The sequence below is a fragment of the Oncorhynchus keta genome, unplaced genomic scaffold (genome assembly GCF_023373465.1).
Source record: "Oncorhynchus keta strain PuntledgeMale-10-30-2019 unplaced genomic scaffold, Oket_V2 Un_contig_1202_pilon_pilon, whole genome shotgun sequence".
In the NCBI taxonomy this organism is placed as follows: domain Eukaryota; kingdom Metazoa; phylum Chordata; class Actinopteri; order Salmoniformes; family Salmonidae; genus Oncorhynchus; species Oncorhynchus keta.
In genome coordinates this window covers 25,463-37,441 of record NW_026277734.1, presented here as the reverse complement: position 1 = coordinate 37,441, position 11,979 = coordinate 25,463, and positions in this window count along the sequence as shown.

The following is an 11,979-nucleotide window of genomic DNA, read 5'->3' as shown; positions in this document are numbered from 1 at the left end:
AAACGGGGGATGAAGGGGAAAGAGTATAGAAGGAGGAAATAAGAGAGAGAGATTGGAGGATGAACTTATACTGATTTGTATTGTTAAGTACAATACGTGTGTTTGCCATTTGTTTGTCTTCCTTGTGGTCTAACAACTCGTTGTGGTGTTGTTTGATGCTGTCAAAGTGTGTGTGTGTGAGTCAGACAGAGTGTCAGCTGAGAATTCAACATGTGTTCTCACCACACAAGCATTGTTCCAGTCTAGCCGATCCTAGTCTAGTCGGATATTTTCCACTGGTTTCTCAGCCACTAGTGTCTCTTCCAGTCCCCCCTGCCTTCCCTCCATCACCTGGAAGAACCCCAACCTCTCCTTTGCAGGTTTTATTAGTTCACCTGCCGGTCATATAGAAGCTGTTTTATGTTGTCGTTCATAGAACAAAGCCCAGTGTGACGTCTTCCTGACACGCTCAGATAGATGAGCGAAGCCCAGTGTGACTTCTTCCTGACACGGTCAGATAGATGAGCGAAGCCCAGTGTGACTTCTTCCTGACACGGTCAGATAGATGAACGAAGCCCAGTGTGACTTCTTCCTGACACGCTCAGATAGATGAGCGAAGCCCAGTGTGACTTCTTCCTGACACGCTCAGATAGATGAGCGAAGCCCAGTGTGACTTCTTCCTGACACGGTCAGATAGATGAGCGAAGCCCAGTGTGACTTCTTCCTGACACGGTCAGATAGATGAGCGAAGCCCAGTGTGACTTCTTCCTGACACGGTCAGATAGATGAGCGAAGCCCAGTGTGACTTCTTCCTGACACGGTCAGATAGATGAGCGATGCCCAGTGTGACTTCTTCCTGACACGGTCAGATAGATGAGCGATGCCCAGTGTGACTTCTTCCTGACACGGTCAGATAGATGAGCGAAGCCCAGTGTGACTTCTTCCTGACACGGTCAGATAGATGAGCGAAGCCCAGTGTGACTTCTTCCTGACACGGTCAGATAGATGAGCGAAGCCCAGTGTGACTTCTTCCTGACACGGTCAGATAGATGAGCGAAGCCCAGTGTGACTTCTTCCTGACACGGTCAGATAGATGAGCGAAGCCCAGTGTGACTTCTTCCTGACACGGTCAGATAGATGAGCGAAGCCCAGTGTGACTTCTTCCTGACACGCTCAGATAGATGAGCGATGCCCAGTGTGACTTCTTCCTGACACGCTCAGATAGATGAGCGAAGCCCAGTGTGACTTCTTCCTGACACGCTCAGATAGATGAGCGAAGCCCAGTGTGACTTCTTCCTGACACGGTCAGATAGATGAGCGATGCCCAGTGTGACTTCTTCCTGACACGCTCAGATAGATGAGCGAAGCCCAGTGGACTTCTTCCTGACACGGTCAGATAGATGAGCGAAGCCCAGTGTGACTTCTTCCTGACACGGTCAGATAGATGAGCGAAGCCCAGTGTGACTTCTTCCTGACACGGAGATAGATGAGCGAAGCCCAGTGTGACTTCTTCCTGACACGGTCAGATAGATGACTTCTTCCTGAAGCCCAGTGTGACTTCTTCCTGACACGGTCAGATAGATGAGCGAAGCCCAGTGTGACTTCTTCCTGACACGGTCAGATAGATGAGCGAAGCCCAGTGTGACTTCTTCCTGACACGGTCAGATAGATGAGCGAAGCCCAGTGTGACTTCTTCCTGACACGGTCAGATAGATGAGCGAAGCCCAGTGTGACTTCTTCCTGACACGGTCAGATAGATGAGCGAAGCCCAGTGTGACTTCTTCCTGACACGCTCAGATAGATGAGCGAAGCCCAGTGTGACTTCTTCCTGACACGCTCAGATAGATGAGCGAAGCCCAGTGTGACTTCTTCCTGACACGCTCAGATAGATGAGCGATGCCCAGTGTGACTTCTTCCTGACACGGTCTGATAGATGAGCGAAGCCCAGTGTGACTTCTTCCTGACACGCTCAGATAGATGAGCGAAGCCCAGTGTGACTTCTTCCTGACACGCTCAGATAGATGAGCGATGCCCAGTGTGACTTCTTCCTGACACGCTCAGATAGATGAGCGATGCCCAGTGTGACTTCTTCCTGACACGCTCAGATAGATGAGCGATGCCCAGTGTGACTTCTTCCTGACACGGTCAGATAGATGAGCGAAGCCCAGTGTGACTTCTTCCTGACACGCTCAGATAGATGAGCGATGCCCAGTGTGACTTCTTCCTGACACGCTCAGATAGATGAGCGAAGCCCAGTGTGACTTCTTCCTGACACGGTCAGATAGATGAGCGAAGCCCAGTGTGACTTCTTCCTGACACGCTCAGATAGATGAGCGAAGCCCAGTGTGACTTCTTCCTGACACGCTCAGATAGATGAGCGAAGCCCAGTGTGACTTCTTCCTGACACGGTCAGATAGATGAGCGATGCCCAGTGTGACTTCTTCCTGACACGGTCAGATAGATGAGCGAAGCCCAGTGTGACTTCTTCCTGACACGGTCAGATAGATGAGCGAAGCCCAGTGTGACTTCTTCCTGACACGCTCAGATAGATGAGCGATGCCCAGTGTGACTTCTTCCTGACACGGTCAGATAGATGAGCGATGCCCAGTGTGACTTCTTCCTGACACGGTCAGATAGATGAGCGAAGCCCAGTGTGACTTCTTCCTGACACGCTCAGATAGATGAGCGAAGCCCAGTGTGACTTCTTCCTGACACGCTCAGATAGATGAGCGAAGCCCAGTGTGACTTCTTCCTGACACGCTCAGATAGATGAGCGATGCCCAGTGTGACTTCTTCCTGACACGCTCAGATAGATGTGCGTCAGTATGAAACATTTACAGAAGCATTTCCCTTCTTAAAGTCATGACTTCCATGACCTTGTCACAGTTACTCAAGTATGACAAAGCCTTTAGTGAGTTATTCAAGCTCTATTAGCTGATGCCATTAGTGGCTAGATGAGGTAAGGACAGGTGAGGAGATTTATGTTGAGCTCTGACCAACGCCAGATCTTCTGGAAACCCACATATTGTGTTGGAGTTGGACAAAAAAAACAATCATCTGACCCACACTGAGGCTAACAAACAACAGTGCTCACATTCAGTAGACCGCAGTACAAAGGCCCACTAACGTGACCCACACTGAGTCTAACAAACAACACGCTCACATTCAGTAGACCGCAGTACAAAGGCCCACTAACGTGACCCACACTGAGTCTAACAAACAACACGCTCACATTCAGTAGACCGCAGTACAAAGGCCCACTAACGTGACCCACACTGAGTCTAACAAACAACACGCTCACATTCAGTAGACCGCAGTACAAAGGCCCACTAACGTGACCCACACTGAGTCTAACAAACAACACGCTCACATTCAGTAGACCGCAGTACAAAGGCCCACTAACGTGACCCACACTGAGTCTAACAAACAACACGCTCACATTCAGTAGACCGCAGTACAAAGGCCCACTAACGTGACCCACACTGAGTCTAACAAACAACACGCTCACATTCAGTAGACCGCAGTACAAAGGCCCACTAACGTGACCCACACTGAGTCTAACATTCAGTACAACAAAGGCGTGACCACATTCAGTTCAGACCGCAGTACAAAGGCCCACTAACGTGACCCACACTGAGTCTAACAAACAACACGCTCACATTCAGTAGACCGCAAAGGCCCACTAACGTGACCCACACTGAGCCTAACAAACAACACGCTCACATTCAGTAGACCGCAGTACAAAGGCCCACTAACGTGACCCACACTGAGTCTAACAAACAACACGCTCACATTCAGTAGACCGCAGTACAAAGGCCCACTAACGTGACCCACACTGAGTCTAACAAACAACACGCTCACATTCAGTAGACCGCAGTACAAAGGCCCACTAACGTGACCCACACTGAGTCTAACAAACAACACGCTCACATTCAGTAGACCGCAGTACAAAGGCCCACTAACGTGACCCACACTGAGGCTAACAAACAACACGCTCACATTCAGTAGACCGCAGTACAAAGGCCCACTAACGTGACCCACACTGAGTCTAACAAACAACACGCTCACATTCAGTAGACCGCAGTACAAAGGCCCACTAACGTGACCCACACTGAGTCTAACAAACAACACGCTCACATTCAGTAGACCGCAGTACAAAGGCCCACTAACGTGACCCACACTGAGTCTAACAAACAACACGCTCACATTCAGTAGACCGCAGTACAAAGGCCCACTAACGTGACCCACACTGAGGCTAACAAACAACACGCTCACATTCAGTAGACCGCAGTACAAAGGCCCACTAACGTGACCCACACTGAGTCTAACAAACAACACGCTCACATTCAGTAGACCGCAGTACAAAGGCCCACTAACGTGACCCACACTGAGTCTAACAAACAACACGCTCACATTCAGTAGACCGCAGTACAAAGGCCCACTAACGACCCACACTGACCCACACTGAGACCGCTAACAAACAACACGCTCACATTCAGTAGACCGCAGTACAAAGGCCCACTAACGTGACCCACACTGAGTCTAACAAACAACACGCTCACATTCAGTAGACCCCAGTACAAAGGCCCACTAACGTGACCCACACTGAGTCTAACAAACAACACGCTCACATTCAGTAGACCGTACAGTACAAACCCACACTGGCCCACTAACGTGACCCACACTGACCCACACTGTCTAACAAACAACACGCTCACATTCAGTAGACCGCAGTACAAAGGCCCACTAACGTGACCCACACTGAGTCTAACAAACAACACGCTCACATTCAGTAGACCGCAGTACAAAGGCCCACTAACGTGACCCACACTGAGGCTAACAAACAACACGCTCACATTCAGTAGACCGCAGTACAAAGGCCCACTAACGTGACCCACACTGAGTCTAACAAACAACACGCTCACATTCAGTAGACCGCAGTACAAAGGCCCACTAACGTGACCCACACTGAGTCTAACAAACAACACGCTCACATTCAGTAGACCGCAGTACAAAGGCCCACTAACGTGACCCACACTGAGTCTAACAAACAACACGCTCACATTCAGTAGACCGCAGTACAAAGGCCCACTAACGTGACCCACACTGAGCTCACATTCTAACAAACAACACGCTCAAACATTCAGTAGACCGCAGTACAAAGGCCCACTAACGTGACCCACACTGAGTCTAACAAACAACACGCTCACATTCAGTAGACCGCAGTACAAAGGCCCACTAACGTGACCCACACTGAGTCTAACAAACAACACGCTCACATTCAGTAGACCGCAGTACAAAGGCCCACTAACGTGACCCACACTGAGTCTAACAAACAACACGCTCACATTCAGTAGACCGCAGTACAAAGGCCCACTAACGTGACCCACACTGAGTCTAACAAACAACACGCTCACATTCAGTAGACCGCAGTACAAAGGCCCACTAACGTGACCCACACTGAGTCTAACAAACAACACGCTCACATTCAGTAGACCGCAGTACAAAGGCCCACTAACGTGACCCACACTGAGTCTAACAAACAACACGCTCACATTCAGTAGACCGCAGTACAAAGGCCCACTAACGTGACCCACACTGAGTCTAACAAACAACACGCTCACATTCAGTAGACCGCAGTACAAAGGCCCACTAACGTGACCCACACTGAGTCTAACAAACAACACGCTCACATTCAGTAGACCGCAGTACAAAGGCCCACTAACGTGACCCACACTGAGTCTAACAAACAACACGCTCACATTCAGTAGACCGCAGTACAAACCCACACTGGCCCACTAACGTGACCCACACTGAGTCTAACAAACAACACGCTCACATTCAGTAGACCGCAGTACAAAGGCCCACTAACGTGACCCACACTGAGTCTAACAAACAACACGCTCACATTCAGTAGACCGCAGTACAAAGGCCCACTAACGTGACCCACACTGAGTCTAACAAACAACACGCTCACATTCAGTAGACCCCAGTACAAAGGCCCACTAACGTGACCCACACTGAGTCTAACAAACAACACGCTCACATTCAGTAGACCGCAGTACAAAGGCCCACTAACGTGACCCACACTGAGTCTAACAAACAACACGCTCACATTCAGTAGACCGCAGTACAAAGGCCCACTAACGTGACCCACACTGAGTCTAACAAACAACACGCTCACATTCAGTAGACCGCAGTACAAAGGCACATGTGGAAGCAGTTTCGAAGTTTAGAACCCCTTTTTAATGCAACAGACAGTAACTGAAGAAAAACACTGATATATAGACTGTGCTGTAGCTTTCAGTTCAATCAGGATATTAAGAAAAATATCCTAGATAATGTTCCTCCTTAATCTTACGTGCTTCATTAAGTTAATGTAATGTTATTTGTTAATAGATTACCCCAGAGTGAGCAGGCTGCAAATAGACGACGTCTCCTGAAACGTAAAACCTTTCTAAGCTTGTATAAACAAATAGACATAGCTAACACAAAGTTCCATTTGCTTATCTTCACAGTTCACTGGTCTACACTGCTGAGGCTGACAAGGGTCAGCTGTATTGGTGGCCGAAGTCTCTATCAGATTCAATGGCATTCTGGTGCTTTTATTGCAAACTCTAGCCTGTTAAAGCTAAGCCCCGGAGTGAGACCCCCAGGGCAAACTCTAGCCTGTTAAAGCTAAGCCCCGGAGTGAGACCCCCAGGGCAAACTCTAGCCTGTTAAAGCTAAGCCCCGGAGTGAGACCCCAGGGCAAACTCTAGCCTGTTAAAGCTAAGCCCCGGAGTGAGATCCCCAGGGCAAACTCTAGCCTGTTAAAGCTAAGCCCCGGAGTGAGACCCCCAGGGCAAACTCTAGCCTGTTAAAGCTAAGCCCCGGAGTGAGACCCCCAGGGCAAACTCTAGCCTGTTAAAGCTAAGCCCCGGAGTGAGACCCCCAGGGCAAACTCTAGCCTGTTAAAGCTAAGCCCCGGAGTGAGACCCCCAGGGCAAACTCTAGCCTGTTAAAGCTAAGCCCCGGAGTGAGACCCCCAGGGCAAACTCTAGCCTGTTAAAGCTAAGCCCCGGAGTGAGACCCCCAGGGCAAACTCTAGCCTGTTAAAGCTAAGCCCCGGAGTGAGACCCCCAGGGCAAACTCTAGCCTGTTAAAGCTAAGCCCCGGAGTGAGACCCCCAGGGCAAACTCTAGCCTGTTAAAGCTAAGCCCCGGAGTGAGACCCCAGGGCAAACTCTAGCCTGTTAAAGCTAAGCCCCGGAGTGAGACCCCCAGGGCAAACTCTAGCCTGTTAAAGCTAAGCCCCGGAGTGAGACCCCCAGGGCAAACTCTAGCCTGTTAAAGCTAAGCCCCGGAGTGAGACCCCAGGGCAAACTCTAGCCTGTTAAAGCTAAGCCCCGGAGTGAGACCCCAGGGCAAACTCTAGCCTGTTAAAGCTAAGCCCCGGAGTGAGACCCCCAGGGCAAACTCTAGCCTGTTAAAGCTAAGCCCCGGAGTGAGACCCCAGGGCAAACTCTAGCCTGTTAAAGCTAAGCCCCGGAGTGAGACCCCAGGGCAAACTCTAGCCTGTTAAAGCTAAGCCCCGGAGTGAGACCCCCAGGGCAAACTCTAGCCTGTTAAAGCTAAGCCCCGGAGTGAGACCCCAGGGCAAACTCTAGCCTGTTAAAGCTAAGCCCCGGAGTGAGACCCCCAGGGCAAACTCTAGCCTGTTAAAGCTAAGCCCCGGAGTGAGACCCCAGGGCAAACTCTAGCCTGTTAAAGCTAAGCCCCGGAGTGAGACCCCCAGGGCAAACTCTAGCCTGTTAAAGCTAAGCCCCGGAGTGAGACCCCCAGGGCAAACTCTAGCCTGTTAAAGCTAAGCCCCGGAGTGAGACCCCAGGGCAAACTCTAGCCTGTTAAAGCTAAGCCCCGGAGTGAGACCCCAGGGCAAACTCTAGCCTGTTAAAAGCTAAGCCCCGGAGTGAGACCCCAGGGCAAACTCTAGCCTGTTAAAGCTAAGCCCCGGAGTGAGACCCCAGGGCAAACTCTAGCCTGTTAAAGCTAAGCCCCGGAGTGAGACCCCCAGGGCAAACTCTAGCCTGTTAAAGCTAAGCCCCGGAGTGAGACCCCAGGGCAAACTCTAGCCTGTTAAAGCTAAGCCCCGGAGTGAGACCCCAGGGCAAACTCTAGCCTGTTAAAGCTAAGCCCCGGAGTGAGACCCCCAGGGCAAACTCTAGCCTGTTAAAGCTAAGCCCCGGAGTGAGACCCCAGGGCAAACTCTAGCCTGTTAAAGCTAAGCCCCGGAGTGAGACCCCCAGGGCAAACTCTAGCCTGTTAAAGCTAAGCCCCGGAGTGAGACCCCAGGGCAAACTCTAGCCTGTTAAAGCTAAGCCCCGGAGTGAGACCCCCAGGGCAAACTCTAGCCTTTAAAGTAATAGATAGATGAGACCCCAGGGCAAACTCTAGCCTGTTAAAGCTAAGCCCCGGAGTGAGACCCCCAGGGCAAACTCTAGCCTGTTAAAGCTAAGCCCCGGAGTGAGACCCCAGGGCAAACTCTAGCCTGTTAACCATAACCCTTTAACCCCCTAGGGCAAACTCTAGCCTGTTAAAGCTAAGCCCCGGAGTGAGACCCCAGGGCAAACTCTAGCCTGTTAAAGCTAAGCCCCGGAAGACCCCAGGGCAAACTCTAGCCTGTTAAAGCTAAGCCCCGGAGTGAGACCCCCAGGGCAAACTCTAGCCTGTTAAAAACCCCGGACCGAGACCCCAGGGCAAACTCTAGCCTGTTAAACTAAGCCCCGGATGAGACCCCCAGCTAAGGCAAACTCTAGGGATCCTGTTAAAGCTAAGCCCCGGAGTGAGACCCCCAGGGCAAACTCTAGCCTGTTAAAGCTAAGCCCCGGGATGAGACCCCTAGGGCAAATGAAACCTGGGATAAAGCTAAGCCCCGGAGTGAGACCCCCAGGGCAAACTCTAGCCTGTTAAGGCCCCGGAGTGAGACCCCAGGTTTAAACCCCTATAATATGAAACTAGGGATCATGGACTATGTTTATATGTGAAACGGAATCATGGATTAGGGTATGAAACATGCAAACTCTAGCCTGTATAAATAAGCCCCGGAGGAGACCCCCAGGGAAATGTCTAGCCTATATATGAAACAAGGGATTATGGACTATGGTTAAGGGTATGAAACAAGGGATTATGGACTGTGGCTAAGTGTATATATGAAACTAGGGATCATGGACTATGTTTAAGTGTATATATGAAACTAGGGATCATGGACTATGTTTAAGGGTATGAAACTAGGGATCATGGACTATGTTTAAGGGTATGAAACTAGGGATCATGGACTATGTTTAAGTGTATATATGAAACTAGGGATCATGGACTATGTTTAAGGGTATGAAACAAGGGATCATGGACTATGCTTAAGGGTATGAAACAAGGGATCATGGACTATGTTTAAGGGTATGAAACAAGGGATCATGGACTATGTTTAAGGGTATGAAACAAGGGATCATGGACTATGTTTAAGGGTATGAAACAAGGGATCATGGACTATGCTTAAGGGTATGAAACAAGGGATCATGGACTATGGCTAAGTGTATATATGAAACTAGGGATCATGGACTATGTTTAAGTGTATGAAACTAGGTGTAGCTCCCTTCAGTAACCACGAGCACAACTGTTCCTTGATTTTAACTGGCGGCTTTATTCTGTAGTTTTAGTCAGAATTATCACCTTCCGTGAGAACTATAAAGTAAATGAAAAATACAGTTAAGCACACTCTTACGACCTTATCTTACGAGTGACTTATTAGCTTGGTATAACTCTGAAGTGCTTACATACATAACAGTTTAATCGGCGTTATAACAGGTTCAGATTAACACATGAATAAAGGAACAAATACCTCATTGGCTGCTTATTACAGAAGGGAGGAAATCAAACTTCACACTTATTATTCCTGGCATGAATTCACACTTCATCCTAACATACACTCTTCAACCTTTATGAACTACACCCGATGACATGAAAACTTAGCTAACGCAGCGCAGGATTGCCTTCCCTCCAAAGGTGTGTTGCTACAATAAGGATCCCCGTTACAACAGTATTAGCTACGTAGTTCCGCTTGTATTATCATTTCCCCGCACAGCGGACACATAAACAATTCAAACAAAAGACAACGACATAACCTGTAAGTCTAACTGTCAGTTACACTCCCACCAATCACCAGTGATTTCTGTGAAAGGGGTCTGCAGGTTTCTTGATCGGCTTCCAGGAGGGTGACTGTCTTATGGATGGCCCTCTCCAGACAGGTGGGTTTGGTGATGCGTTTACCTCTCTCATCTTCGGTTGAGTCGCTGATCAGTAACTTGAATCTTCTCACCCGGCCATCCTGTCCCGGGTACACTTCTGTAACCTTTGCCAATTTCCACTGGTTGCGTGGTGCAGTATCATCTTGCAAAATGACAATGTCATTAATCCTTGCGTTTCTTCTGTCTTTACTCCATTTCTGTCTGTGTTGGAGGTTTAATGCGTTGAATACGGTTAGCTACAAAGACGTGGAAACTTCTGGCTTCATTGTTGATGTAGCCAAGAACTACCTTCGACTCTGTCCAGAAGTATTCCTGTAGACCTTGTATCTCTAACTCCTTTTTGAGCATGTCACTTGTTCGAACAGCTACCACCGCTGCTGAAAGTTCCAGTCGTGGTATGGTCGTAACCTTGGAAGGGGCGACTCTCGACTTTGCCATAACTAGGGAGCAATGAACTTCTCCTGCGGTGCTGATTGTTCTGAGGTATGAGCACTCTCCATAACCTGAGGTACTAGCGTCGGAGAAGTGATGGAGCTCATAACTCTGCACCTCCTTGAAACTTGATGGCAAGTACCTTCGTTGGATCCTTACTTCAGACAAGTTTTGTAGACCTTGGAGCCAGAATTCCCACTGGGAACGTAGGTCATCTGGAAGGGGTCATCCCAGTCGATTCTGTCACGACACATCCGCTGCAAGATCTGCTTCCCCACCAGGACAAAGGGTGCCACAAACCCAAGCGGATCATATACAGAGGCTACTGTAGACAACACTCCTCTTCTTGTGAGTGGGCGTTCCTTGACAACTACTCTAAACTGGAACTCGTCTGATGCGACACACCACAGTACACCAAGCGCTCTCTCCATGTGTGGTTCACCCAGAGCCATATCCAGGTCTTTGGCACCCTTGGCACGTTCTTCCTTGGGAATTGTGGCTATAACTTCCTTGCTGTTAGAGATAAACTTGTGCAACCGAAGTTTGCCGATGCTGCAAAGCTCTCTTGCTTCTTTCCCCAGCTGGGCCGCTTCAGCTTCAGACGATACGCTCGTCAACCCATCATCAACATAAAAGTTCCTTTCTATGAACTGGATAGACTTCTCGCTGAAGCTTCCTCGTCCTTCGGCAGCAAGATGTTTGAGACCATAGTTGGCGCAACCAGGAGATGAAGCTGCGCCGAACAAGTGGACCTTCATACGATACGCTGAGGGTTGAGACTCTAGATCTCCGTTCTCCCACCAAAGGAACCGTAGATAATCTTGGTCTTCTGCTTTCACATGAAACTGGTGGAACATGCACTCTACGTCACACATGATTGCAACTGGACCCTTACGAAAACGACAAAGGATGCCCAGCAATGTGTTTGTCAACTCTGGACCGGTAAGGAGATGATCATTCAAGGACGTCTCTCGAAACTTAGCTGAGCAGTCAAAGACGACTCGTATCTAAGATCTTTCCCAGGCTTTTGTGGGTGATAAACTCCATGGTGCGGGATATACCATGCTGGATGCTTGTTAATTTCCTCTTTAGAGACCTTCTCAGCATCTCCACAAGCTATAGTCTCTTCCATGAATGCTGTGTAGTCCTTGTAGTACTGCTTGTCTCTCCTTAGGCTCCTTTCCAGGCACTTGAGTCGGTGAACTGCACATGTTTTATTGTTCGGCAGATTGGGTCTTTCTTCCTTAAATGGCAGCGGCATCTCATAATGTCCATTGTCCTTACGT